The sequence below is a fragment of the Phocoena phocoena genome, chromosome 10 (assembly GCF_963924675.1).
Source record: "Phocoena phocoena chromosome 10, mPhoPho1.1, whole genome shotgun sequence".
NCBI lineage: Eukaryota > Metazoa > Chordata > Mammalia > Artiodactyla > Phocoenidae > Phocoena > Phocoena phocoena.
Window position 1 is genome coordinate 15,560,881 of NC_089228.1, and position 19,276 is coordinate 15,580,156.

Below are 19,276 nucleotides of genomic sequence, written 5' to 3' on the forward strand. Positions count from 1 at the left end.
TGCAATGACCCCTTTCCTCAAGTTCTCCCTAACATCTCTCTCCAACCCACTTTTATTTCTTTCTCCAAACCATGCATTATAAGCATAGAAAAGATGACTTGCTTGATTTGTTGCTTTTATTTCTTATCTGTCCCTTCTCACTGAGATTCCTTTTTGGGTTTTGTTGTTTTCTGAGTTCCCAGTGTCTAGAAGAATGCCTGTTGCCTCATGGGCTTCCAGTCCATACTTGTGAAATGAATGAATCTTGGGCCACTATCCAGTGCTTCTGTCCAAGCAGTCCAACCAGGAAATTTCTCTTTCAAACATTTTGTTGCTAAAGCAAAGCTTATTTATTCTCTAATTACACAGTGTCCTCTCCATATCAGCTACTTTTTTTAAAGATTCGTTTCTTCATTCCAGTTGTATTAATGCAACAAGTATTTACAGGGCATCAACTCTGAGATGAACTCCATGTGCTATGCTGGGACTATAATCAAAATGTATAGATTTGGCCCTCAAATATCCCTGTCCAGATGAGGGCTTGCATATAGGTCACAGGTGTAGAGTAGTATGCAAAGTGTTATTTTCAAGGTCAGTCTGCTGCTCCTGGAGAACACTTAAGAATGCTTGGGCATTTAGGAAAGACTCTATGGTGGAAATTATTTTGATCTAGGCTCGCAAACTGGCAGTCAGCAGGCTGACTCCAGACTGAGGTTGTATTTAATGTGGCACATAGAATATTCTCTGCCCTCATCAAAATAAGCAAATGAGTATATACATATATACACTATGATTTTAAAGTGGGACACTTCATATTAAAATCTGGATCCCGTATTACTCTAGAGAAAGAATCTTTTAAGGAAATAGAAGATGTGCTAGTACTGTAGCCATCTCCTTCATGGCAGTGATGAGCTTAAGCTGATCATTCTGTTTTTATCAAAACAAGAAGACAAAGAAATGATCAAGAATGGAGAAAATATTAAGAAAAATGGAATCAAGCATATCTCTTGCTGCAAGTGTCATTTCTATGTGTTTAATAGGTAACTACCAGCACATTCCCCTCATTTGCATTATTTCCCTGGTCCCTGTAGGCCAGGGAAATCTGAGATTGTATAATGTGATGCAGACCTTGAAAGATGAGTTGGGAAGGACATTGCAGGCAGAGAGAGCAGAGAGGTAGAGAAGAGGACGTGAGCTGCTGGAGAGAAGAGCGTGTAGAAGAAGTGGGGAGCCAGGCCATAGGGGAAAGCTGTGGCCAGATTATGAAGGTTCCTTTATGAAATGCTAAAATGTTGAGATTACCCTGTGGGGGAATAACTGAGGCAAATGTATTTTTCAAGCTGTCGAATGAATTATTCATTAATCCTGTTATACCTGTGAATTAAAAAGGAATAAATAAAACTGAAAATGAAGACCTGAGGGATTTTCTATAAATTTAGCTCCATGAACTTGAATACAATTCTTTCAGCTGCTCAAAGCTGTTTGCTACTTTCCAGTTCATGAGTATGTTGTAACAAGTTTGACGTTATGGGAAATACGATCTCCAGAGGAGTTTTTCTATTAAATTTATTGTACTAGTATGAAGTCATAATTTATTTATAAACTTCAATTAAGATACAGTAAAGAGTAAGATACAAAGAAATGTATGCACCGCGTGCACACACGAATAACATAAGCTATAGTCAACCCCAGGCTCCCTTGCGGCTCCTGCACTGAAGTTGGAGATGAATACCCACCACCCGCCTCCACTTCCAGTTACAAGAGTCTAAGTGACCCAGTTATGGCCCAAGAGACATAAACAGAAGTCTTCCAGGGGGACTTAAGAGAAGATATTTGCTTTCCTAATAAAAGGGAAAGGCATGTCTGGCATAGATGCTCTTTTTCTTGTTCTCCTTCTTCCTACCAAATGCCAGTAGGTAACTGCCATTCTGCTCCTTTCTTAGAAGCCCTGAAAAGATTCAGCTACTGAACCCCTCTCTGGCTTCTTGTTATGTGAGAAGGATAAATGTCTTTCTTTAAGCCAATTTTCATTCCTGGTTGTGGTAGGCTACTTCTAAGAAGTCCCTCAATGATCTCACTTCCTGGTATTCAAATCCTTGTGTCATCTCCTCCTCTGGAGGGTAGGTGAGACCTAGGTATACTTGCTTCTCAAAAACAGAATACACCAAAAGAAAAAGAAAAAAAATGTCAAAAGTGATGGGATATCACTTCCAAGATTAGTTTACACTCGACAGTAAGCTCCATTTGGCTTTCTCTCTTGCTCTCTTGGGAAACCAGCTGTCATTTTGTGAGGTGCTCTTTGGGAAAAACACCGGTGTCTCTGGCCAACAGCCCACAGGGAATGAGGCTACAACAAGCACATGAGTGGGCTCAAAAGCAGATTTCCCCCCATTTGAGCCTTGAGATGACTGCAGTCTCAGCTGACACCCTGATTAGTCTTTTTTTTAAAAAAAAAATATTTATTTATTTATTTTGGCTGTGCTGGGTCTTCACTGAGGCACTTGGAATCTTTTATTTGCGGCATGTGGACTCTTAGTTGCGGCATGCACGTGGGATCTAGTTCCCTGACCAGGGATCGAACATGGGGTCCCTGCATCGGAAGTGCAGAGTCTTACCCACTGGACCGCAAAGGAAGTCCCCACCCTGATTAGTCTTGGGAGAGAACCTATGCCACATGTACCCAGCTCAGCTGCGCCTAGATGTCTGACCTGTGAGATAATAAAAGTTTGTTGTTTTTAGTTGCTAAGTTTTGAAGTAACTTGTTATGTAACGATAGAGAATAATACATGAGCAGACATTAGAATGCATAAGGGAGCTTTTTTTTTTTTTTTTTTTTTTGCGGTACGCCGGCCTCTCACTGTTGTGGCCTCTCCCGTTGCGGAGCACAGGCTCCGGACGTGCAGGCTCAGCGGCCACGGCTCACGGGCCCAGCTGCTCCGCGGCATGTGGGATCTTCCCGGACCGGGGCACGGACCCGTGTCCCCTGCATCGGCAGGCAGACTCTCAACCACTGCGTCACCAGGGAAGCCCCTAAGGGAGCTTTTTAAACATACCTGTGCAATGGCCCTGAAAGAGACCAATTTCATCAGAAACAGAAAGGGCTGGGGCCCAGGAATCAGTCATTTTAAATAATGTCTGGGTAATTCCAATGTCAGCCGTACTTTAGAACAACTGCTTCAAGCTATTTCTGGCTGGTTTTCCTGTATCTTGCAGCTGAAAAGTTTCTTAACTGTTATGACTTCTAATGTCAACTATATAACAAAATATTTTAGATTTTGTTCAAATTCAAAATATTTTAGAATTAGATTTCTTAACCTAATTCTGTTTTTTCTTTTTGCATTCAGCAAAGTGCTGAACTTAACCTTTGTCGTTGCCTTATATCATTACAAGAGTTTTGATTTTCTTTACCTGTTATTAATTTTAACATGTCAATTTTGGGAGGAAGGGGAAACCTATTCTCTTCTCCTAACTATAGTTGCCTACGTTCTTAACCTTCTAAGTTCAGAATAGATATAGAAAGAAATGTCAAGTTATAGGACCGTATCAGGCACTACATAAAAACAGCATAAAAACCCTGTCTCTATGTTCCATTCTGTGAAAAGACACCATAGGAGTCACATCTGGATACTCGGTCCCACTTCTGTCCTCACTAAGCAAGTCACTGTTTCTGTGGTCAGTGAATTTTTACAAAGTATTCAGGCAAAGTTTGCTTTTTAACTTTAACTAATTTTTATACATTTGAGGTAGCACTTACTGAAAGTACCTGAACTGGGGATCCAGAAAGAATTGGTTATGAATTCTTATTCATTTACCAACTAATTCGTATTGAGTAAATCTGCTCATATGCTGTTCAATTTCTTCATGTATACATAGGAACAATGATATATACTTTACAGAATTATTATGAAATTTACACATAAAAATATAAAGCTCAGATACATCCTAGACACTTAGTCAGTGCTTGGTAAATGCTAATTGCTATTATTGTTGATATTTTTGTTTTCAATAAACAAAAGAACAGTTACATAAAATATAATGTCATGGTTAGCTCTTCAAGGATAACAATAATAATAATTCTATATCTAAGTTTCTGGAAAGCACATAAAAGAGGAGGATAAAATGTTTTTAAAATTCATGTCTAAGGGTAGGCTGGGACAAAGTGAGAGAGTGGCATGGACATATATACACTACCAAACGTAAAATAGATAGCTAGTGGGAAGCAGCCGTATAGCATAGGGAGATCAGCTCAGTGCTGTGTGACCACCTAGAGGGGGGTGATAGGGAGGCTGGGAGGGAGGGAGATGCAAGAGGGAAGACATATGGGGACATATGTATATGTATAACTGATTCACTTTGTTATAAAGCAGAAACTAACACACCATTGTAAAGCAATTATACTCCAATAAAGATGTTTAAATAAATAAATAAGCAAAATAAAATAAAATAAAATTCACATCTGTAGAAATTATTACCTTGTAAAAATGTTCTAGGGCATAAACCTTGAAGAATTTTGGATGTGGTACATAACCAACGTTAAGAGTTCATGGGTACTTTTAAAGCTTGAAAGAACCTAGTAGGAATTAACAGGTACTATATATTTAAGTGAGGCAAGGGAGCTGGACTAATGAGTCCCGTGAATACATTTTATTAGGATTTATGCTCTTTCTGTTTGGATCCTGCCAAAGCAATATTCCCACACTGGAAAGTAACAAGTTAGACTACAATGTAACAGCAAAACCACTGGAGCTTTTTCAGGTAACATTCTATAAGAGTTGCCTGAATTCAGTTCATATTGCATCGTAAAATTAACCACAATCTGGACTGTCTAACATAACAAATCTAGAAATACGGGTTATAAACATTAGGTAGTAATAAAAATCAAAGAAGAAAATAATGGAAAGAAACTTGAAAATACTGACATTTTATGGGAATCAAAGTAGGCTTTAGATATTGGCAAATATGACCAAAGTTAGAGTTGTCCTGGGTACAAGAAAGATCAGTAAAACCAACAAACTTGATACCTTCATGAAGCTTAGAGTCTAATGAGAAGACGTAAGTGGAATGAATAATGCAAATGTGTTCAGTGTGACCATGAAGAGGTATAGGGTGCTGGCTACAGGAACATATAATAACCATACCTAACCAAGGTGGGGAGTTAGCATAGGTTTTCTGGAGGATGAGTTTTAAATTCAGATCTAAAGACAGAAATCATATTAATATATACATATGGAAGTCACAGGTATTGTGACAGCCTTTTGCTATACAAAGAATTACTAAAATTAAAGGAACGTCAACTGAGAAATCTGGGATATTATCCCTTGCAGATGAGAATCATGAATGATATGCCTGGACCCAGAAGAAACTGTCTGGTAACAGTGTTCATGCAGTGGACATAGTTACAGAGAGTAATTCGAGTGGCAAAGCTCAAGAACCTTCTTGCTCAGTGCCTGGGGTAGCTAGAAGAAAATAGATATGAAGACATTGTTTGTGAGCTTGGTTATCAGGTTGTTCCTCCAAAGCCCTTCCTGTGACAGTAGTCTGGCTTTAAGATAGCATCTGGTCTTCTCTGTTTCAAACTCTTTAGTCTCATGAATATTATTACTGGCTAAGAGCTTTTTCTTTCTACTCAGTGCAATTTTGTCTAGGTGGTATGAAAAGCTGTGTAAACTTGGACATCAGAATGGAGTGTAGGTGGGCATGAATGAGAATTAGGGAACATGGTGATTTATATCTAGGCGCTGGCTAAAAACTGCTGTTTAGTTCACCAAATCGCTGAGCTTCTAGTAGCAAATACTAAAGCCATGCTTATAAGACTACCAGGTACTTACAGTGCACCAAGATTTATTCTAAGATCTTCACATATGTCACCTAGCTTAAGCCTAGGATGGTAAACTGGGGTTAAATAATTTGCCCAAGGTCACACACTCAGTAAGTGTGAAAGCCAGAATGGGAAACTGGAGGTCTCTCTGCAGTACCTATGCTCTTAAGCATCTCAAAGGACAGGTTTTGTTGTTGATTGTTTTGTCTTTTTCTTTTTTCAATAGGTAGATGAGCAACGTAATAATTATCTATGGTGAAAAAGCAACGTAATAATTATCTATGGTGATATGAGGGGCACTAGAGGGGTGAGTCATCTCAGGATTGTGTTGACATCCTTGGGCTCCATTAGATGCCTGTGCAGAGATGATGCCTGCCTGCAATTCAACTCCTCCTGGCCTAAGACAGAATTTAAATTCTATAGCTCTGCAAAGCAGAGCTGCCAAAGGAAGCCATTGATTGTGTGGATCAGGGAGTTACGTGGGGCCAGGTCTCTAGAACATGTGAGACTACTATTAAAATATATGGCCAAAGCCTACCCTTGGTATGCTCCGTTATAAATTTCAGGGGTGGATTTAAAAGGCACAATTTTAACATCACTTGAGGAAACAAACCCTGGGGTGTACGGTGTTGTTATTCTCATTATTATTTATATAGTTATGTCAGTCAGTATAATTGTTATCATTATTCTTGATGTTTTGATCCACACTGCCTCACAGATGTTGCCCTATCCTGAGAAGGGATGCATCTGCTTTGCTCACGGCTGCAGACACAGTGTCTCACAGAGTTCAAATTTTAAAAAATATTTGTAAAATAAATGTATCTTAGTAGAGAGAAATATTTACTTTAAATCCACATTAATTCTGGTGGGTTATTTATAACACATGATAAAGTTAAACACTCAAGAACATAAAATATGAATTATAAAAAAAGATACCCAACATGCACACTTAAATAACACACCAAGAGGAGAGGGGAATAAAGGGTTGTTCAGTGGGTACAGAATTTCCGTTTTGTAAGATAAAATAGTTCTAGTGATTGGTTGCATAAGAGCGTGAACATCTTTATCATTACTGAACTGTACGCTTAAAAAATGGTTATAATAGTAAATTTTCTTTTTTAGCACAATTACAAACTTAAAAAAATAGTCATAAAGAATACTTGCAGAGTAAAACTAAAATAAATAACCAGGTAAATCCAAAGAAAAACTTATAGATTGTTTAGAAAACAACATATGCAAGGCTATAAGACCTGTGAGTCCTTGATATGCTGATAGTAATTTCTTTTGCTCCTTATTTCCTGCTAAATTTTTGCTGCTAGAATTTCCCTTCCCTACTCTCAGATCCCTTATCAATGAAATGCATACCTATAATTGCAAAAACTTTGTCCTATATTCTTAGAAGAAAAGGTTTCTATAATTGTAAGTATTCGTGGTGCTTATAGAGGAAAAAAGTCTTGCCTGCTTAATTGTAGAAACTTTACAAGACCATGGTTCTGTACCTACAGCTCTTCTTTACTTAGATCCTAAACTAGAATCATGCTAATGATTAATTTGGATATGCTTAAGACTATTCTCTACTTGTAGTGGCCAAGTGCATTTTTTGCCACTGATGACCGGCTTTGGGAGAAATACCCTGCTGTGTTTATCATTATTATTATTATCTCTGACCATTTCCGAAGGCTTACATACAGAAAAGATTAAAAAAAAAAGAAACTGCTATAGATGCAATGTTTGTATTTCCCTAAAATTCATATGTTGAAAACATAATGCCCAAGGTGATGATATTAGTAGGTGGGGTCTTTGGAAGGTGGTTAGGTCTTGAAGGTGAAGCCCTCATGAATGGAATTAGTGCCCTTTAAAAGAGGCCCCAGAAAGCTCCCTCCCTCCTTCCATCACATTAGGCTACTATGAGAAGTCTGAGACCTGGAAGAGGGTCCTTACCTGGCATGCTGGCACCCTGATCTACTATTTCCAGCCTCCAGGACTGCAAGACAAAAATTTCTGTTGCTTATAAACTATCCAATCTGTGGTATTTCATTATAGCAGCCTGGATGGACTAAAACATAAACAAACAAACCAACCAACCAAGCACAACATTGCTGAACAGGCAAGATCACTGAACTTGGAAGAAAACCGTCTGCATTAACATCCAGTTGGCTTTATGAACTAGTTCATATTCTTGCTAAATCTAATTTTTTTTTTTTCCCCCAAACAGAAGAGCTCTTCAAACCAGATTCTATTGTTTCTCTGACAAATGTATTCTGACATCTGAAGTAGCTGCCAGGAGATTTTCAGGGTTTCATTTCTCATTTTGCCAAAAGAGCTTTTTTTTTTCTCCCCCCCCCCGCCCTTTTTTTTTTGGCATGCACTCCTGTACACTGCTCATGCATTATGAATACACATAGATAATTTTGTGTGTATGCACTAAGTGAGAAGTGGCCTGTACACTGAGATTTCAAGAACTCTTAGAAGAGCCCTGAATTCCTGGTGTCATTACCTGAAATGCCGTTCTGCTCTTGATATTGCCTCTGTAAGAAACCAGACATTTAAGTAAATGACATTTATTCCAATTCCATGACCCATCATGGTCTGGGATAGGTCAGGGCAAGGAAGACTAGGAAACAGAAATCTATTGGCAGCATTATCTGAAGGTTCCAGTAGGAAGCAGAGTCCAATCAGATAAGGTAAGGAAGGAACTATTTACAGATGTATAGACAGGTTAAAGGAAACTACAGTGGATGTTCAGGCCTGGAGCCTAGCAATGGTAGGACAACATTAGCACACTTGAGCTCGAGGTGAGGGGAGGAGGAATAAGGTAAGAGTGAGATATAACTGTGCAGCAACAGAAGATAAGAGCTGTAATTATGAAGGCAAGCAGCCTCTGGAAGAAAATGCAGCCCGAACAAACAAACAAGCACAGAAAAAAGAAACCTACTACTCTCTCTGTATGTATGTAGGTCTCCTGCCAGTGCCTGCCACCAGTCAAACCCTGTGGCACTGCTTCTCACATGATGGTGATGTGGCTGATATAGGGACCCTCCTCTGAGAACCATGGAGGTACAGGAAGCCAGCCAGCAAGAAAGCCCAGGGGATGCAGTGCATAAACAGTCACCCTCCCCAGACAGGCACAGAGCAGAGGAGGAGAAAATATGATTCTCAGGATAGAAATGGAACATAGCCAGCACAGTGAGAGACCATCAGCATGCAGGGAAGAAATCCAGAAGGCAAATACAATATAAAGTTGGCGGGTAGACAGCAGGGCGAATTCCAATAGTGAACGGAAGGCTTAGTTCTTTGAATGAACTTGGGGAACAATGTGAGATCCCAGTTCCTAGACTGGGAACAGAGGTAAGGATCAGCTGTACCAAGAATAATACAACCTCAATGTAGGATCCCAAGTGGTAATATAAAGGGGAGGGGGTTGTGCAGTGAGTTATAAGCAACAAGGCAAGAGCTTACAGTAGAAATGGATCGAGGATTCCATGATGCTCAACTTTGAGCTACTGACTTGGACTTCTTAACCTTCCCCACACCACTGGGCAAGACTGGTCCCAGTGTATGGTATGGGAAGTTCAACAGTCCCATTTGTAATTGAACTGACAAGCTAGGAAGAGAGATCTGAAAAAATGAGTAGAAAGCTTTTTAATAATATAATTTTGCACTATGGCTTAAATTAATGTACTCCAAATGTAGAGGGAGGACTTGTAGCATCAGCATCACCAGGGAGCTTATGAAAATTGCAAAGTGTCGGCCCCCGTACTACAGAGGTATTAAATCAATATCTCTGGGGATGGGGGTCACAAATCTGTAGTTGAACAAGTCAAAATCACTGGTCCTCAACTCCGTGGCACATTGGAGTTACCTAAAGTGTTTCTTTAAATATCATTGCCTGTGTTCTACCTCCAGAAATTCTGATTCAGTCGGAATGAGACGTATTGTAGATCGTTCTCAAAGACTTGAATAACCTCCCATGCCCCTACGGAGGACTATTTGCCACTCCACCTATCAAGAGGTGGAGTTTATTTCTTCCCCCTTAAAATCCAGGCTTCATGATGTGGCATGTTCTGTCCACTAGATTAACAGGAGTATGATACAAAGAGTGACTTAGAAAGACTTGCACATTAGGGCTTGCTCTTTTCGGCTATTTTTGGCAACCTGAGATCATATTGTGAATAAACCCAAACGAAGCTATTAGAGAGGTCACACAAAGGGGAAACGAGGTGCCCTTGCCGGATGATTTGCCAAACACCAGGCATGTTAGTGAGGCCACATTCAGTCATTCAGCCAGATGACTACACGAATGACCGTAGGTGAGCAGAATAGAAGAACCAGGTGGCTGGGCCCAGCTCAAATTGCAAACAAATATGTTTTGATTTTAAGAGCCTAAGTTACAGGATGGGTTGTTATGTAGCACTATATACTGATACAGGGTATGACCTGAGAATCTGAGGTTTTAAAAGCTCTCCAGATGACTTTGATGTGTAGCAAAGTTAAGTACCGCCGGTATTAAATCACCTGTTCTTCCACATGATTGTAACTGGAATCATCTGGAAAGCTTTTACTATTGATGGCTGGGCCTCACCCCAGGGTTTCTGATATAATTGATAAAGGGTATATCCTAGTCATTAGAATTGTTTAAAAAGTCCCAGGTGATTCTAGTATGCAGCAAAAGTTGATGACCACTGCTCTTATAAGGTATTTTTGTTCATATGGAAATATACGATCATTTGCACCAACATCTTAGTTGTAGAGGCACCATGGGTGCAAAGGATAGTGAAAAGAGAGGTAAAGCCCTATTAGGCCAAGAACTAACCCTACACACACTTACATCCCTTTTACACAAATGTCTATAGATCCTCACCCTCCTTGAGATAAACAGTTCTTGATGATGAGAATGGTTGGGGCCTTCAGATAAGCTTGCTAAATACCAACCTCAAGGAGCATGCATTCTCTCTACCTATGGCTATCATATAAATCAGAAATTGTTTGTTCTTCATTGTCTATAGACTCACTGTTTGTTGACTGGCTAGAATTAAGGAAAAAAAAGCTTTAGTTGAATATTAAAATTGAGAACTTTCACATAAAAATCAGGATATCCTGTGGGTCTTGAAAAATCACAGTCTTGGAAACACTGATCCTCTTTCTCAAAAGGCAGTAATTTGAGTGAAGCAGAATTGCTTGTAGACACTCCCTTCAGATGGATATTGTGGTCTTGAGTTTACAGCAGTTTCCCTTTTCCCAGCTCCTACCTGCCTCCCCCCTCCTGCCCTACCCTCCACATCCAAGAACTGCATCTGCTTTATTGTTTAGGTTACTTGCCAAGGCCCCTGTGGACAATGGATATTTTGCATTCTCTGATCATTCTTTTCTTAACTTCCCATTACATTTTGCTATTTAATTACTTTCTTCCCTATGTGGTTGTCTTTTAGTTTACATGGTCAAATCTTCCCTATCCAACTAGACTGCAAACTTCTTGAAGCCAGAAGTACTGTATGAACTTCTTTGACATCTCTGAAGGAAACCAGCACAGCGTTAGATCGACAGAAGAATGCTTAATAAATATTCATTGAAATACATTTGAATAACTTGGAAGAGAGTGGTCATTAGTAACTTGAGTCAATTACACATCCCCTTAATTCTAATTACTATTCAAGATTGAACTGATGGTTCTGGAGCTTCACAGAATTACCATTTTAGAGCAGCCTGAATTTGGGAAATAAAAATCATTTCTAAAGGAGAAAAAATGATTCACACTAGTGTTTCTTAGGGGTTGTTTGCATGTCATATGTACTATGTTAAATTCTGGTAAGGTATTCCCTGGTACTAACGTAATTAATCTGGTTCTGCATCTTCTATCACTGCTTTCAAATCATATGTCGTAATATATAGTTTCCCTGCACTACAGGTCAAATAATAAAGTAAATTCATTAAATAGCAGCTTCGTATGCTCCTAAGTGTACCTCTGCAAGAGAATCTTAATAATCAAAGAAGTTGCTGATGTAGGGTTATGATAAATTGCTTTGCTACAGGGTAATATAAACCTCAACTAGTAGGATGAATACTTATGCTTCACAAGGAAAGCTGAAATGCTGGAAACTATTTAAATATGTGCTTCCTGATACATGAAGACAATCGTCTTCAAATATTCTAGACGAGACACAATACGACTTCCATATTAAAGTGAAATGTCTCCTTAGCAAAAAAGCCTCAAAGAAAGATGTTTTGAGAAAGGAAATAGACCCACGAAAGAATTTAATATCACCAGTGTATTTTGTGGAAACATATCTGGATCAACGATTTTTTAAAATTCTTTTTCCAATTTACAATTATCAAACTTAAGAATAATTGGTTTTCAAAATTCTTTCTGAACGCTAATTTTCATGGCTGATAATGAAGAAAGGGCTTTAGCAACTGAAATCCTCAGGGTTTAAAAGTAATTAACACAGAGAACACTTGTTTTCTAAGCTTTCCTCATATGTTGATATTAAAATATGACAAGAAATACCAGCTGAGGGGTCACCATACTTGCTTTTGTGTAGAAGAAATAGGACAGCAATATCCTGAAATCTCACGGAAATGTGACCAATGGCACCAGCAAATTCAGTAGCTGGCTGGAGACATTTGGTATTTTTTCTTTGTCATTGTGCAGCTGTTGTCTCATATTCTTTTTGGGATAGCCCATTTTACATAGTGTAATTAATTTTTGCTTTTTCGTTTATTAATGCCTCCTCCCCATTTGTTTGATTTTCCTTTGTTGTTCTCCCACCTCCTTGAACTGTATGCTTACTTCATTTATTTTTTAATTTTTTCTATTATCTGTGTTTGATCTTAAGTTTATAAGTGTTTCTCCTGATGTCACCTTGGCTTCATTCTGCAGGGCCTAATGTAGTGTTCTTAAAACTTTACATTTCTAAACCATTTGCAATTATAAGAAAGTCTCCAACTTAAAATGGTTCAACTTCCAATTTTTTGACTTTACAATGGTGCAAAAGCAATACGTGTTCAGTAGAAACTGTACGTGGAATTTTGCTCATTTCCCAGGCTAGCAATATACAATATGATACTCTGGTGATGCTGGATGGAAGCGGCAGCCACATCGCCCAGTCAGCCACGCGATCACAAGGGGAAGTAACCCATACATTTACAACCGTCTGTACCCATACAACCATTATGTTTTTCACTTTCAGTACATTGTTCAATAAATTCCATGAGTTATTCAACAATTTAGTATAAAATTGGCTTTGTGTTAGGCGATTTTGCTGAACTATAGGCTAATGTAATTGTTTTGAGCCTATTTAATGTAAGCTAAGCTAAACTATGATGTTTGGTTGGTGGGGTGTATTAAATGCTTTTTGACTCACTGGAGTTTCAATTTACCAGGGGTGTATCAGAATGTAACCACGTCATAAATCAAGGAAGATCTATCTATACCTATATTTCATATTCTCTTTTCAAGGCTTATTTAGAAGTGTGGCTTGTTACAGTCTTTCAAGGAATGATGTTTGGGTATTCTTTAATTCCTACCTGTCTAACTTGATTACCTCTTGATTCGATTATTTAAGCTATATAATTTCTGCTTTGGAGACTGTATTGAGACTTTTATGTTTGACCTAATACGTGAGCATTTTTTGGTTCCTGTGTTTAAAAATATGTGTTATGTCTCTTTTTAGAGTTAAAAATATCTAGATATACTTATTAATCCTTTAAAATTTATTAATCATATTATTTGTGTTCACTTTCTTTACTCAATGTCAACTTGATGTCAATTTTTAAAAGGGAAATGATTTTCATTGTGATTTGGGAAAGTTCTTTTATTTCTATTAGCTTTACAGAGAATATTTTAATTTTATGTGTTTGTGAAGAACCACATTGTCAGTGGGATGTAAAAGTTAAAAAAAAAACAAAACTTGAAAACACTGAGAGGAAGGTAAAGGGAAATAAAATAACTCAAAAACTCGTCATGGGGACTTCTAGTGGGTAAGACTCCACACTCCCAATTCAGGGGGCCCCGGGTTCAATCCCTGGTCCGGGAATTAGATCCCCCATGCATGCTGCAACTAAGAGTCCGCATGCCGCAACTAAAGATCTCGCATGCCACAATGAAGATCTGGCACAGCCAAAATAAATAAATAAAATAATAAATAAATAAAAATTAACAAAAAAGAAATAGGAAGCAGGGTGGCACAGTGGAAAAAGCAGTGCACCTTGGCTTTGAATGCAGTTCCCTTACACACTAGCTGTGTGACCTTGGGCAAGTTGCTTACATCCTCTGAGCCTGAGAGTCTTAAACTGGAAATAGTAAAGCCTTTCTTATAAGGTTGTTATAAAGATGAATGAGGTAATCTGCGTAAATAACTTAGTGAAGTGAAAGTGTCTGGGACATTAGTAGGTAGTCAATAAAGGGCAGTCTCTATCATTATTGTAGTAAAACTAACAATACTAATATAATTTAATTATTGTTCATGAAGCTTCTAAGGGGAATTAACAATCAAATCATGATGTGTAGTGCATTAGTTATTTATTGCTGCATAACAATATTACCACCAACTCAGTGGCTCAAAACAACATACATTTATTATCTCACAGTTTTTGTGTATCAGGAATCTGTGCACAGCTTAACTGGATCCTCTGCTTTAGGGTCTCTCACAAACTATTATTACGCTGAAGGTGCCGGACAGGAGTGGGGTCTCATTTCAAGGCTCATAGGGGAAGGATCTGCTTCCAAAATCATGTTTGTTGGCAAAATTCAGTTCGTTTCAGCATGTTGGATTGAGGACCTTGATTTCCTGTGGGCTGTCGGTAAAGGCTACCATGTGGCCTTCTCCATAATGTTACCCACAACCTGGCAGACTGCTTCCTCAAAGCCAGTAAGGGAGAGAGGCTTCTAGCAAGACAAACGTTACAATCCTATATGCCATAACCACAGAAGAGACATCCCATCATGTTTTCTGAATTCTTTTGGTTAGAGGTTACAGGTCTCACCTACACTCGAGGGAGGAGATTACAATGAGGGTATGAATACTAGGAGGAAGGGAAGATGGAGAACATCTTAGAATTTCTCCACCACAGGTAGAAACTAGAGGGAGGGACGTTTGGCTTCATTTAAGAAATACTTTAAAATAATTAGGACTATTCAAAGAAGAATGGGCCATACTATGAAGTGCTCTCATTGACCAGATGAGTTCATCAAAGATATCAGAGATTAAATATGGCACGAGGGAAATTCTGGACAGTGCATTTTCAAGTTACCTTCCCAGTAGGATATGATTTCTTTAGAATACTGCTGAGACTGCTTCACTACAATTTTCCTTGGATCGTATTCTAGTTGTTGGCTTACAGGAGACCGATGTCTTCTTAAGAACTGAGTGTTCAGGAAAAAAGGAGTAAGACCAGCTAGCCCAATATCCACCCTCTACTATCGTCGAGCATTTGTGAAACTTAAATACCCTTGTATTCAACTGTTTTCCCTGTTAAATCTTTGAGATGTCATTGTACAGGCAATAACCTAATAAAATATAGTCATACAGTTTTAAAAAAGCAAACTATTATGTTGACAAAAGAGGTTTAAAGAGTCTTCAGTAGTGAGTTTAACTATTGTCATTTCCCATTCCATGTTCAGAAAATAGCAATTGAACTCATTCAATATTTGTTGAATGCATAACACATTTTGCTTGAAGTCAAGAGTGAAATCGTAGAGTCAGACTGGCAGGGTTTGTAACCCCTTCTCTGATAATTACTTCTGTGTGACCTGGGACAAGTTACTTAATTACCATTCGCCTAAATTTCATCATCAGCAAAAGTGAGGGTAATAATATTGCTCTTCACACAGCTGTTCTGAGGATTAAATAAATTTATTCCTGTCAAGTTTTTACAGGACTGTCCTAGGTGTGGAATAAATTTTCATTATACTATTTAGTCAAAATGGATTAAAAGTAAGGACAGATGATGGCTTTTGGAAATTAAATAATTTTTTTTTTTTTTTTTTGCGGTACGCGGGCCTCTCCCTGTTGTGGCCTCTCCCGTTGCAGAGCACAGGCTCCGGACGCGCAGGCTTAGGGGCCATGGCTCACGGGCCCAGCCGCTCTGCAGCATATGGGATCTTCCCAGACCAGGGCACGAACCTGTGTCCCCTGCATCGGCAGGCGGACTCTCAACCACTGCGCCACCAGGGAAGCCCTTAAATAATATTTTTTAGCTAATAATTCTTGCATGTAAGTATGTAAATAGCCATCACAAAGTAAGCTTTCACACTACTATCATATCAAATATTTTATAATTTATAGGGCACATATAGAACTAGCCAATTCCCATTTTGTTGCAGTTTCATTACAATGCTTTTGTTATTCTTAATGAGAACCTTGGATTTGATTAAAATGCAAGAAAACAGGTGGTTACTCACATTTTAATAATAGCAGGGTAATGAAGCCTTTGTCTTCCAATTTAATTAATAGATTGTCTCCTTTTGATCCAAAAGCAGTAATCGCTTTTGGTAAATAATCAGCCTGCCAATATTTGTCAAACATTTCACACTAAATTGCTATCATTTGGTTTACAGATGTATGCGGTTCACAAACCCTCCTCCTGGTTTTTTCCCAGGAGGAGCAATGCGCAACAAAATGAACTCAGAAAGAACATGAGGATTTGGAAGAACTAATTTGAATACATTAGAAGACATTTCACAAAAGTGCTAGTTTGCATTCTTGCACAGACTTGAGCAATGCTAACAAATTGCCTTGACTGAAAAAGGCTGTTTCCTTCCTTTTCCCATTTCTTTGTATGTGGGAATTTATAGAAGAAATATTTTACATTGATGGTGAGAGAGTTTTAGAAATAACCCATAGGTTGAAATAGTGTAGCTTGCCAGTATGTCTTCACCAACTTCAGTTTCCTGGTCAACCAGAAATCTTTTTTCTTTAACCTGCCAAAGTCATGCCAATTGCCATAATGTCATAGGTGCCAGTGGGGTGGGCCTCACAAATATTTCTGTTCAGGACTAATTAGACACTAATAGTTTCTAAGAGATGCTAGTCTACCCTCCATCTCTACCAAGACATTCTTTTAATTTGTGAGATAGGGACAAATTTTTGTACTTTTTAAAATCTTTAAAGTCATTTTATTCAATTAAAAATAATTTGGCAATTTTGTTAGATATATGTAAAACTCATATATTATTTAAAGTAAACAAATAATAGAATTCACAACCAAGAAAATAAAAGTGCTTTCTTGTTCAAGTCCCTTAATAAAATTTCATAATTTTCTTAATATATACTTTTATGCCAATTTTTTTGAGTGAGATTTAACTGACATATAACATTATATTAGTTTCAGGTGTACAACATAAAAATTTGTTAATTTCTGTACCTTGTGAAATGATCACCACAATAAGTCTAGTTAATATCTGTCACCATATATAGTTACAAATTTTTTTTCCATTTTTTTCTTGTGAGGAGGACTTTTAAGATCTACTCTCCTAGCAACTTTCAAATATGCAATACAGTATCATTAAATATAGTCACCATGCTGTATATTATATCTCCATGATTTATTTATTTTATAACTGGAAGTGTGTACCTTTTGACCCTCTTAACCCATTTTGCCCACTCCTACTCCTACCCTTCCACAACCACCAGTATGTTTTCTGTATCTATGAACTTGGTTTTTTTGTTTCTTTGCTTGCTTGTTTTTGTTTTTAGATTCCACATATAACTGAGATCATACAATATTTGTCTTTCTTTGTCTGACATTTATTGTGATATATACATATATAGTGATATATATATAGTGATATATATATATTTATTGTGATATATATTATATTTATTGATTTATTGTGATATATATATCAATATATATATATCAATCCTCTCTCCATTCACTGATGGACACATTTCCATTTAGCTATCATAAATAACGCTGCAATGAACATGGTGGGGGGGAGCGTATATCTTTTAGAACTAGTGTTTTTGTTTTCTTTGGATAAATACCCAGAAGCGGAATTGCTGGATCATATGGTAGTTCTGTTTTTGGTTCTTTGAGGAACCTCCATACGGTTTTCCATAGTGGCTGCACCGATTTATATTCCCAACAAGAGTGCACGAAATTTCCTTGTTCTACATCCTTGCCAACACTCATTATTTCTTGTCTTTTTGATAATAGCCATTCTAATAAGTGTGAAGTGATGTCTCATTGTGGTTTTGATTTGCATTTCCTTGATGATTAGTGATGTTGAGCATCTTTTCATATATCTTTTGGCCATCTTTATATCTTCTTTGGAAAAAATGTCTATTCAGATTCTCTGTCCATTTTCTAGTCCAGGTTGTTCGTTTTTTGGCTGAGTTGTTTCGCACGTTTTTGTACAATTACAAATACATTAAGAAAGACAGAGATCGGAAGACAGTTTGGATGTTTCCTACAAAACTAAACATACTCTTACCATACGATCCAGCAATCATAATCCTGAGTATTTACTCAAAAGGAGTTGAAAACTTATGTCCATCCAAAAACCTGCACATGAATATTTACATCACCTTTTTCATAATTGCCAAAGCTCAGAAGCAACTAAGATGTTCTTCAGTAGGTAAATGGAAAAAATAAACTGTGGTCCATCCAGGCTCCGGAATATTATTCAGCATGAAAAAGAAATGAGCTATAAGCCATGAAAGGACATGGAGGGACTTTAAATACGTATTACTAAGTGAAAGAAAGAAATCTGAAAGGCAGCATGTACGATTTCACCTATAGGACATTCTGGAAAAGGCAAAACTATGGAGACAATAAAATGATCAGTTGTTGCCCGGAGCTGGGTGGCTGGGGAGGAGAGAGGTGAATAGGCAGAGCACTGATTTTTAGGGCAGTGGAAATACTCTGTATGACATTATAATAATGGATATATGTCATTATAAATTCATCCAAATCCATGGAATATAAACATCAAGAGTTAACCCTAAAGTAATCTACAGACTTTGAGTGATCATGATGTGTCCATGTAGGTTCATCCTTGGTAAAAACTGTACCATTCTGGTGAGTGATGTTGATAATGGAGGAGGCTATGCACGTGTGGGGATAGGGGGTATAAGGGAAATCGCTGTACCTCCCTCTCAATTTTGATGCAAACCTAAAGATGCTCTTAAAAAGTAAAAACTTTAAAAAAGAAAAAGACAGAGGCAATCTCTCCTACATCAAAAAGAATAGTAGCCTTATTCCACGAACCCATAACTCCAGAAAACAGCGACCTCTGGTAGGGGTGAATATGTTCAATTTATAGTGTGCCCATCTTTCTTCCCTTCTACCTACTGCCTGCTAACTTAAATGCCCATTAAATCTGTGCACTATTTATTTGTAATACGAGCACCTGTGTCTCAGCTACTAAACCACGACAGCCAGCTGATGTCGCATACCACCGAATGGCAAACAGACAGCCTTACTGTTTCAAGCTGCTTTACTCATGCACACGCGCACATAACTCTTGAAGGTATAGTG